The following is a 12,256-nucleotide window of genomic DNA, read 5'->3' on the forward strand; positions in this document are numbered from 1 at the left end:
TATATGTATAACTGAGTCACTTTGCTGTGTGCCTGAAACGAGGTGACACCCAACTTTTTTTTTTTTTGCTTAAAAATTAGTTCTTGGACTCCAAGGTAAAGAGTGATTCATTAGAAAGTCCATTGTTAATCAACTACTTTCCAGTATAAAATAAAAGAGAGAGAAACATCATTGCATTGGGAATGTCATTGGAAACCCATGGGAGAAGACTTTGCATTGATAGGACAAAGACCCCAACTGCAAGTGTGTGAGCAGTTAATAGTGTCCACCCACAGGTGGAACTTGAAACTCTCATGCTTGTCCCTAAATATCAGCCATCACTCTCTATTGAAAACCTGACTTCAGACCACTGTCTTTGAACCATTTCTGGTCATTACCTCTTGAGACCTCCCAGATATTGATCTTCAGTTCATTCTTCTATTTTATTTTTGCTCAGCATACAAACACATCGTATTTCCAGGTCCTATTCTGTCCGGAGTTGCATTGGGGAAATCCTGTTTGATGCAGCCCAGGACTCACCATCTTTGCCTTCTTCTGCAGTTTCCCACCACACGCAAGCTAACCGGGACAGCACTGTTCTCCATCTTACTCTGAGAGGACTGAGGAAAGAGTGAAGCAGTGGAGAAAGAGAATATAGAGCCACAGCTGCCAGAGGCCTAGTGTGACTATAAAGGGCCCTGATGCGCACACTGCTGTATTTAAAGCACCCACTGTGTGGTACGCGGAGCTCTGCTCTACGTTACCAGGCAGCCTGGATGGGAGGGGACTTTGGGGGGAGGATGGGTACATGTATGTGTGGCTGAGTCCCTTTGCTGTCCACCTGAGATCATCACAACATTGTTAGTCAGCTCCACTCCAATACAACATAAAAAGGTAAAAAAGGGCATTGAGAGGGTCCGGTATTTCTTCCCTCTCTTAGCTAACACAATTAGCACTAAGTAAGCAGAACTGGCGGAGAAGGCAATGGCACCCCACTCCAGTACTCTTGCCTGGAAAAGCCCATGGATGGAGGAGCCTGGAAGGCTGCAGTCCGTGGGGTCACTGAGGGTCGGACACGTCTGAGTGACTTGACTTTCACTTTTCACTTTCATGTATTGGAGAAGGAAATGGAAACCCACTCCAGTGTTCTTGCCTGGAGAATCCCAGGGACTGGGGAGCCTGGTGGGCTGCTGTCTCTGGGGTCGCACAGAGTCAGACACGACTGAAGCGACTTAGCAGCAGCAGCAGCAGAACTGGCCTGAGTAGCTCATCTCCTAGCTCTGCAGCACTTAACGCACCACCTAAATCACCCTCTCTACACATCTAGGAGGCAGGCAGTGGTAAACGCTCCTCGTCAAGGATCCTAAAAAGGCAGAACTTAGACTCTCCAATTTACTGCTGTTACCGCATACATTCCGACCCTCCCTTTTCCCAACAGTGTTAAATACAACCATTGCTCCCTTTGCATGCACTTCTTCCACAGATATTTATGCGGGACCTTAGGAGCCAACCACGCTGCGGGCATTGAATAAAACACTGCCTTCTGAAAGTTACGTTGTGTGACATATGCAACGCCCAAGAAGCAACTTACGAAAACATTATTTAAATTCTTCTACTTCAGAGGGAAAGGGATTCCTTGATCCCTGGACGGAAAAGAATCTGTAAAGGCGTAAGTGCCTCCTGCTCACAATGACACATCTGGGCTCTCCAAGCAAAGCCGCCGTGGCCAGTAACTTGGGTCAAGCAGAGACAGCAGCCCTGCTTATGTGGGCACCAGACCTGTGTCTACAAGCTCCAACCTTCGGGGGTGTTTGCGGTGTTTGTTGGTGAATCCACTCATTCACATCTGTGCAGTGGGTGTCCACGTGCGAGAACAAAGTGGGGTCATGCAGGTAGAGCAGCTAAGCCCATGGCCTGGTTCCCCACATGGCCCATTCTGCAGCTAATGTTGGAGAATGTGATTCAAATTGACTGTAAGACCAGAAAGAACAGCCAAAATAAAGGGTTTTTTCTTTTATTATTCCACAAAAGCTTATTTTTTTTTCTCTTCCCTGCAACCTTACAAAGATTATGTATGATCCAGTAACGGCACAGAATAAACATACCCTATACTGTGCAAATGAAATAAAAATTGCTCAACACACCCGTTGCTCTCATATTACATGTCGTACAAATTTCCTACTCCTTGAAAGTGTCCATACCTAAAGAGAACCAGTTCAATGTAACCAGAATAGACTTTTACAATAAATACCTTTCCCTCCATATTGTTTTAATTTGTGCCAGTCATAACGTACCCTAACATAATTAACTCATAAAATAGAGTGACTGTTCAAATGACACCAGCTAACTTTTATCTTTACTTGTATTGGCTTTCAAACATATGAAACCATAAATCAAAAATAATGGAGTTATCTTACTAAAACCCAATGTCACTCTGTTCATTTGGTTCCCAATCACGGCAAAAATAAATAAGAAGATGGGAGGAAGATGAATCAGATCTATACAGTGTGGGGCATTCACTTTTTCCATTTGTCTTACTCTGTCAGCTACAAAAATGTTCCTTTTAAATTGTAAAGAGGAATATCTATCAATATAATCTTGGAGGCAACTAGAAACAAAGTTAATCAACTGAGAACAAGGGTGACTAACAAACTCCAATGAGAATTAAGAAGCTGTTCAAGAAGCAGAATAAACGTTGACGTATTGCTTGAAAATACGACTACGGTTTCCCTGAAAAGTCTATTCATACCATGCTCTTTAGATGTCTGGATTTTGGCAGTTGCTCCCAGAAATGGAGTGAAGGTAATCACACAAGTATAATATATTAATTCTGTCACCCGTGGTGCAGGGGCAAGCAGGGCTGATGGGGGACCGGCACAACACGGGGAGCAAACAAGAGAACAAGAAACAGGAGTGAAGGCAAGCATCAAGGGTGTATTCTCGAATTTCTCTCTGCTTGCTGGTACACAGCCATCTGCTTCCCATCTACAGGGAATGAATAGTGCAATTAGAGTGGGAATTAGCATGTGCTCTGATATGATCATGGGAAAACAAGCTTCCTGCTATCTTAGAATGTGGAAGGGTGGGAATCTTTTCTATCATGGCATGTCCAGAAGCATTGAATCATATCTGAAGATACCTGGTAGGTCTATATGAGGTTCAGCGATAAATAAAAGAAACCTTGGACTGGTGTACACTTGGTGTCAGACCGTGTGGAATGGGATTCCATAAACATGCCAGGCCAATAACAGAGACACTGTGGAACCTGAAAAAAAAAAAAAGCAAAATGAAGAAAAACTTTGGTAGAATGGCTCAATCAAAAGGCCAAGAAACAGTTAACAAGGGAGCAATGATTTCATGGGCATGTGATACTGTAACACCCACCCCTTCAGCTCTCCTCCCCTCCCAGAATATAGGCATGTGCTCTGAGCGGGAGAGGGATGAGGCATAAAGCATCCTTTCTCAAGCTCTAGGGAACCAACTGCACTCTTATGAAAATGCAGATTCTGATCCCATAGTCCAGGGTGGGTAGGTGGGCCTGAGACTCAGCACTTTCACTTCTCCCAGATAATGACGGTGCTGCCACCACAAAGGCTCCACTTTGAGTGGCCAGGGTCAACAACGTCGCTGGGTCACCTAGGATAAAGCTTTACTCTGTGAAACGCTGTTCATAACAATAACCCGGTGTACGAGACAGCAAAAGAGACACTGATGTATAGAACAGTCTTATGGACTCTGTGGGAGAGGGAGAGGGTGGGAAGATTTGGGAGAATGGCATTGAAACATGTAAAATATCATGTAGGAAACAAGTTGCCAGTCCAGGTTCGATGCACGATGCTGGATGCTTGGGGCTGGTGCACTGGGACGGCCCAGAGGGATGGTATGGGGAGGAAGGAGGGAGGAGGGTTCGGGATGGGGAACACATGTATACCTGTGATGGATTCATTTTGATATTTGGCAAAACTAATACAATTATGTAAAGTTTAAAAATAAAATTAGAAAAAAAAAGAAATAAAGTGTGATCATATAAACAAACAAACAAAAAAAAGCAGAAGGGGCTTTTCTTGGTCTGAAGGGGAGAAGACCAGCCACGACCACCAATACAGAGGATGACAGTGGTGCCAGGGCAGCCAGGAGACTTGAAGGGTAGCTCACTGACCATCTGGAGGAAGCAAAACGAGGATGTGTTCACGGCTTGGTACAAGACTGACCTGAGCTGGCATCCTGAGTCTGCCATCTTCCCAGCTACGTACTCTTAGCTCAACACCTCTGGGTCAGTTTCCTCATCTCTACAACGTGGGGAACAATTGTAGCTACTTTAAAAGACGTATTGCCATGAACTTCCCTCTTAGCACTGCTTTTACTGAATCCCATAGGTTTGGGTTTGTCTTGTTTTCATTATCAGTTGTTTAGGCGTATATTTTTATTTCCTTTTTGATTTATTCAGCAATCTGTTGATTATTTAGAAGCAAGTTGTTTAGCCTCCATATGTTTGTGTTTTTTGTAGTTTCCTTTTTTTTTTTTTTTTTTCCTGTAGCTGATATCTAATCTTACAGTATCATGGTCAGAAAAGACGCTTGAAAAGATTTCAATTTTTTAAAATTTACCACCGCTAGATTTGTGGCCCAGGATGTAATCTGTCCTGGAGAATGTTCCATGTGTACTTGAGAAAAAGGTGAAGTCCATTGTATTGGGGTGAATGCCTGGAGAATCCCAGGGACGGGGGAGTCTGGTGGGCTGCCATCCATGGGGTCGCACAGAGTCAGACACGACTGAAGCGACTTAGCGATCGAGCGAGCAAGCCCTGCAGATATCAATTAGGTTTAACTGGTTCAATGTATCATTTAAAGATGTGTTTCCTTGTGAATTTTCTGTCTGGATGATCTGCCCATTGGTACGAGTGGGCTATTAAAGTTCCCCACTATTATTGTGTTACTGTCAATTTCCTTTTTAATACTTGTTAGCATTTGCCTTATGTATTGCGGTGCTCCTATGTTGGGTGCATACATATTTATAATTGTTACATCATCTTGGATCAACCCCTTGATCATTATGTAGTGTGCTTCTTTGTCTCTTATAACAGTCTTTATTTTAAAGTCTATTTTATCTGATATGAGTATTGCTACTTTTGGTCTCTATTTGCACGAAATATCTTTTTCCAGCCCCTCACTTTAGTCTGTACATGTCCCTAGGTTTGAGGTGGGTCTCTTGTAGACAATATATATAGGGGTCTTATTTTTGTATCCACTCAGCCAGTCTTTGTCTTTTGGTTTGAGCATTTAACCCATTTACATTTAAGGTAATTATTGTTTAATGTGATCCCATCACCATTTACTTTACTGTTTTGGGTTCATTTTTATAAATGTTTTCTGTGTTTTCTGTCTAGAGAAGATCTTTTAGCATTTGTTGAAGAGCCGCTTTGGTGGTGCTGAATTCTCTCAGCTTTTGCTTGTCTTTAAAGCTTTTGATTTCTGCTTCAAATCTGAATGAGATCCTTGCTGGGTATAGTAATCTGGGTTGTAGATTTCTCTCTTTCATCACTTTAAGTATATCCTGCCATTCCCTTCTGGCCTGCAGAGTTTCTGTTGAAAGATCAGCTGTTATCCTTATGAGGATCCCCTTGTATGTTATTTTCTGCTTTTCCCTTGCTGCTTTTAATATTTGCTCTCTGTGTTTAATTTTCGTTGGTTTGATTAATATATGTCTTGGTGTGTCTCACCTTGGGTTTACCCTGTTTGGAACTCTCTGGGCTTCGTGGATTTCTTATTTATTTATATTTATTTGGCTGCACCACATACCAGGATTTTTAATCTTCGTTGCAGCATGCGGGTTCTTTAGTTGCACAATCTCTGTCTTTAATTGTGGCATGCGGAATCTTGAGTTGTGGAATCTTGAGTTGCAGCCTCTGAACGTCTTAGTTGTGGCATGTGGGATCTAGTTCCCTGACCGGAACAAAGCTTGGGTCCCCTACACTGGGCGCACAGAGTCTCAGCCACTGAACCACCAAGGAAGTTCTCAAATGTAAGCTTTTAATGGTCGTTGGGAGGATTAAATGAGATGATGTGGATATAATCCTGGTCCTACTTAGTACATAAGAAGTGTAGATATTGGTTATTTGCTCTTAGACTCTCAGCTCCATCTCCGACTTTCCTGCCTCAAAGCCATGTGACCTGGACTCCCTTGCCACATAGTCTCTGATTAGCCCCTGTTAACCACTGGGAGGTCCTGGTGGAGTCAAAGGCAGTGGAAAAGATGATACATTTTCCTTCCTCTGCTTCTGTCTCTGGAAGTGGTGGGGGCAGAATCCCAAAGGCCTCAGAAACGTGGGCTCCTGGACTCTGACTGCAGCAGCGGGGACAGAGGCAAGCAGGTGTAGGGACTGCCGGGTTCTGCACGAGTGGTCTGGTTATGCCAGCTGTGGCAGCACAAACGAATTATGGGCTCTAGAAGCACAGCTGCAGTTCCAGCAGCTTCAGCAAGACTGGGCTCCAAGGGAGCCCAAGACTGCAGACTCTGCAGGAGTGTAGGCGCTCGGCTTCCCACGGAGCAACGTAGTGGTGGTTTGATATCAGCCGTGTTCCCAGAGACACCCCAGCACCTCAGCAGCACAGCCCACGTGGACTCCACACAACACCGCTGTTCCTTCTTACCCTGCAGCTCTAGGGGGGCACTAATCTAGACCTCAGCTCCTCTCAGTTGTCTCTGAGTATCACTTCAGCCTCTTTCTGCTTGATTCCCTGGTCTTTCCAACACTTTTATAAACAAATCCCTTGGTTAAATTCTGTTTGAAATAACTAGAGTCATTTCCATCTTCCTAACTAAACTGGCAAATATCACTATTATTACTGACAGTTCCAATTTTTTTAGGCTAGGAACAAGCTGAGCAAGGCAAGCAGCAGTGACCTCTGGATCTGTGTCCACAGGAGGCTGCACATGAAACCGTATTTTTGTCCTTTCCCCCTTAGTAACCCTCTTGTAAAAGCCATACATATGTAGATATAGTTGTAGGACTTCTGCTTATAATGGCATTTTGACATCAAACATATGATATCACATCTAAAATTAAAAAAATAGGAAGATTGAGAAATAGAGTTGAGGCATTGTTCCATAAAACTTAATGAAAAAATGATAAAAAAAAGAATTTTTAATAAAGGAAATTTGAGAACTATTCAGGAGGTCAAACATCTAAATAATAAGAGTTTCAGGAAAAGAGAAGATGAAAACAAAGGGGAGGAAATTATACAGAAAAAATAGAAGGCATATTTGCAGATCTGAAGGACAGGAATTTCCACTTTGTAAGAATTCCTTGAGAGTCCAGATAAATGAAGAATCATACAAACAATACCAAGGCGCATAATCATTTAATTGCAGAAAATACGCATAAAGAGAAGATTCTGAAATCTTCCAGAAAGAGAATATATTACAAACAGAAGAGGCGGTATGATTATAATAATATTGACCTTCTCAAGAGCAACACAGGAAACTGAAACCCAGTGGTGCAATATATCCCAAAATTGAAGGGAAATAATTTTGAAAATTACTATAATTTTACCTAATTATTGTATATAATATAATATTTATCACTTAATGCAGATAGCTAAATTATAAATCTAGTGTGAAGGCTCTTTTTTGACATATGGGATCAAAAGAAATAACTGTTCCTTCTGTGGATCCTTTCTAGAAAACTACTAGATTGTACTCCAATAAGTCAAAAGAGTGAAACGAGAGAAAAAATATGAGATCTAGGAGAAAATATATAATCTCACTTTGCATTTTCCAGAGTCCTACTCTGAGACATGTCTCAACACTGGTAGGGCAGTGTAGGGAGTGAGCAGGGAGGGGAAATCAACAAATAAGGGTATATTATCAAGCAAGGCACCACTGCAGGCAACCAGAGGTTGATCCTGTTTGGGAAATTCTGGGATACACTGTAAATCATGGGCTCAGAGTTTTCTCACTTGAAGGATGAAGAAGAGAGTTTCCAACTTCTAACCTGCTTATGTGAGTGGGCAAAGCAAGCCCTGGACGACCGTCTCCAGGACAGAAATGCAGTTGCTGGCAGTCGGCAGCTGGACTGCTGTGTACGTGAGGGCCAGGAGGGCCCGCGGTGACACACACCAACCCCGCTCATTCACTGGGAAGAACTGGCCACGTGGCTCCATCTGGAAGTAAAGGGGCTGCGACAGGCAGTCCCTGACTGGGAGGCCTTTCCTGACAGCTTTCTATCAGCAGTCCCCAACCTGTTTGGCACCAAGGACCAGTGTCGTGGAGGACGGTTTTCCATGGGCTGGGATGGGCGGTGGTTCAGGGTGATTCAAGCGCATTATACGTACTGTGCACGTTACTTCCGATCTCATCTCATCTAATACTGCCACCGATCTGACGGGAGGAACCAGCCCATGGCCTGCAGGTTGGGGACAATGGGAAGGGGTGGGTGGAGAGAATGTAAATCATTGGTAAACATCTCTCTCTAATGCCTGGCACAGGAGTGAGGGATAGAGTTAGCGGAGGCTCTTACCTCCTGAGAGCCACTAAAAGAACAAATGCTACTGGGAGGTTTGTGATGTTGTCCTTGCTTTTCTTTTTCTTTTTCTAAATCAATTCTGTTCCATCAGAAGATGTAACTAATGGCACAGCACTTCTTATCAGACTGAATTCTAGTTAGCCCCAAGAGTGGTGCTTGTGAATCTCAGAAACCCATTCAACTCAACAAATCTTTATTGAGTCCTTTCCAGGCTGCAGACCCTGGAAACTATAAATAGAACACTGTAATCTCCTAAATTCTAAATTCTGGAAACTGACACTACCAAGTGGTGTCTGACACCATAACCATAGCGTATCTATCTTCACAGGTTTCAGTACATCTTTTCTGATATAAGTGATGACTAATGATCTAAAGTGATAAGTGCTAGTCACTCCAACTCTTAATGATTCTTCCAATGTCAGCAAAGCTCCTGAAGTTGTCTAAAGCAGGAAATCCACTCATCTGCCCACATCCAGATCAAATTTCATCCTTTGAGTGAACCTGCTCCCGGAAATTCCAAATGCAATTATTGACTCCTTTCTGTTTTCACGGTACCCTGTAAAGAATATAGAAAAGGAGTTCTGGATTCTACTTTAGTTATAATTTTGCTTCAAATTTACTCCAGAAAAATGCAAGCTTCTCCAAGACAGCAACTTAATGGTTCTTCATTGTATTCCAAGCACCTAGCATAAAATGTCCACAGATGTGCTCTCATATGAACTTATGAATGATTGAAGTAGGACACCAGGACACCAGTGTTTCCAATTTTTATAACATCTGGAATCAACTAGTGAGCACTGTTAGAGATTCACCTACATCTCAGGGCTAGGGGTTTTCTTAGAACATGTTATATATTTAGATGTCTTCCATTGGTACCTCTAAAGAACACCCTTTGTAAGCCATTTTTCTTGGTTGTTAGCACCATTCATTGATGGATATTTGTCGATAATTGATGATGAATGATAGATGATGGATAATAACGATGATGATTATATGGGGCCCTTTTGATTTAGCAATCTAGCCAGTGTGTACAGAAAACCTACTCAATAAAAGTCAGTTATTTTGTAGAAAAAGTACAGGCTCCCATACTGGAGATTCTGGGTCCTTATCCAGCTCCACCACCGAGTGGTTATCTGACCTTGGCAAACTATTTAACTCCCTTCAGCCTCTCATCTTCTTCCACAGAACGCAGAGATCGATACCACTATGGGACGTGCAAAGCTGTAAATATGTCTAACTACGCAGAAGCTGCTCAAATGTGTTTAGATTTTGCACAGAGAGTGAAGCCAAGAAATATCTGATGAGATTTCTCCTAAGCAGCTTATAGTTCTGCTATAAATCAACATGAAAAAGACAAATAGCCCTTTAGATAATCTGCAAAGGGCATGAGCATTCAGCTTGTAGAAAAAGAAATATGAGTGACCAAAATCATACCAAAAAGACACACAATCACACTTAAAATTTTAGAATCCAAAAATGTTTTTTAAAAATTGAAGTGTGTGATAACTTATATGAGAAAAGAATCTGAAAATTATGTATCCATATCCGAAGTCAGGGGCAGAAGCCCGGAGGACCTCATGCCCGAAAGGCGGTGGCCAAGAGGAGTTACCCCACGTCCGAGGTCAGGGGCAGCGGCTGAGAGTACCAGACTGCGACGGCGCAGGAACGGCCGAGAGGAGTTACCCCGCATCCGAGGTCAGGGGTGGCGGCTGGGAGGAGCTACCCCATGCCCCTAAGCCTGAGGCCAAGGGAGGCAGCGGGGAGGAGCAACCCCACGACCGAGGCCAGGGGCGGTGGCCGGGAGGACCAACCCCACGTCCAAGGAGCCCTGGCTGCGTGGGCGCAGGACAGCCTAGAGGAGCTATCCCACAGTGAAGGTCAGGAAGGGCGGTGATGAGGAGATACCCCTCATCCAAGGTAAGGAGCAATGGCTGCGCTTTGCTGGAGCAGCCGTGAAGAGATACCCCACACCCAAGGTAAGAGAAACCCAAGTAAGACAGTAGGTGTTGCAAGAGGGCATCAGAGGGCAAACACACTGAAATCATACTCACAGAAAACTAGTCAATCTAATCACACTAGGACCACAGCCTTGTCTAACTCAATGAAACTAAGCCATGCCCGTGGGGCAACCCAAGATGGGCGGGTCATGGTGGAGAGATTTGACAAAATGTGGTCCACTGGAGAAGGGAATGGCAAACCACTTCAGTATTCTTGTCTTGAGAACCCCATGAACAGTATGAAAAGGCAAAATGATAGGATACTGAAAGAGAAACTCCCCAAGTCAGTAGGTGCCCAATATGCTACTGGAGATTAGTGGAGAAATAACTCCAGAAAGAATGAAGGGATGGAGCCAAAGCAAAAACAATACCCAGCTGTGGATGTGACTGGTGATAGAAGCAAGGTCCGATGCTGTAAAGAGCAATATTGCATAGGAACATGGAATGTCAGGTCCGTGAATCAAGGCAAATTGGAAGCGGTCAAACAAGAGATGGCAAGAGTGAATGTCGATATTCTAGGAATCAGTGAAGTGAAATGGACTGGAATGGGTGAATTTAACTCAGACGACCATTATATCTACTACTGCGGGCAGGAATCTCTCAGCAGAAATGGAATAGCCATCATGGTCAACAAAAGAGTCCGAAATGCAGTACTTGGATGCAATCTCAAAAACGACAGAATGATCTCTGTTCATTTCCAAGGCAAACCATTCAATATCACAGTAATCCAAGTCTATGCCCCAACCGGTAACGCTGAAGAAGCTGAAGTTGAACGGTTCTATGAAGACCTACAAGACCTTTTAGAACTGACACCCAAAAAAGATGCCCTTTTCATTATAGAGAACTGGAATGCAAAAGTAGGAAGTCAAGAAACACCTGGAGTAACAGGTAAATTTGGCCTTGGAATACGGAATGAAGCAGGGCAAAGACTAATAGAGTTTTGCCAAGAAAATGCACTGATCATAACAAACACCCTCTTCCAATAACACAAGAGAAGACTCTACACATGGACATCACCAGATGGTCAAAACCGAAATCAGATTGATTATATTCTTTGCAGCCAAAGATGGATAAGCTCTATACAGTCATCAAAAACAAGACCAGGAGCTGACTGTGGCTCAGACCATAAACTCCTTATTGCCAAATTCAGACTTAAATTGAAGAAAGTAGGGAAAACCACTAAACCATTCAGGTATGACCTAAATCAAATCCCTTATGATTATACAGTGGAAGTGAGAAATAGATTTAAGGGCCTAGATCTGATAGATAGAGTGCCTGATGAACTATGGAATGAGGTTCATGACATTGTACAGGAGACAGGGATCAACCATTCCCATAGAAAAGAAATGCAAAAAAACAAAATGGCTGTCTGGGGAGGCCTTACAAATAGCTGTGAAAAGAAGAGAAGTGAAAAGCAAAGGAGAAAAGGAAAGATATAAATATCTGAATGCAGAGTTCCAAAGAATAGCAAGAAGAGATAAGAAAGCCTTCTTCAGCAATCAATGCAAAGAAATAGAGGAAAAAACAGAATGGGAAAGACTAGGGATCTCTTCAAGAAAATCAGAGATACCAAAGGAACACTTAATGCAAAGATGAGCTCGATAAAGGACAGAAATGGTATGGACCTAACAGAAGCAGAAGATATTAAGAAGACATGGCAAGAATACACAGAAGAACTGTACAAAAAAGATCTTCATGACCCAGATAATCACGATGGTGTGATCATTCACCTAGAGCCAGACATCCTGGAATGTGA

At 43.0% G+C, this 12,256-nt stretch overlaps 1 long non-coding RNA gene across 1 annotated transcript; it reads right to left on the bottom strand.

Moving 5' to 3' along the window:
• Positions 1–1,968: 1,968 nt before the first annotated feature.
• On the bottom strand, positions 1,969–8,947 carry LOC132344096 (uncharacterized). The gene is made up of 3 exons (XR_009493212.1): positions 8,498–8,947; positions 8,313–8,383; positions 1,969–3,244 (listed from the first exon to the last, which is right to left on the bottom strand). It is a non-coding gene; the product is annotated as an uncharacterized lncRNA (long non-coding RNA).
• Between the last annotated feature and the right edge of the window lie 3,309 nt (positions 8,948–12,256).

The sequence above is a fragment of the Bos taurus genome, chromosome 27 (genome assembly GCF_002263795.3).
Source record: "Bos taurus isolate L1 Dominette 01449 registration number 42190680 breed Hereford chromosome 27, ARS-UCD2.0, whole genome shotgun sequence".
NCBI lineage: Eukaryota > Metazoa > Chordata > Mammalia > Artiodactyla > Bovidae > Bos > Bos taurus.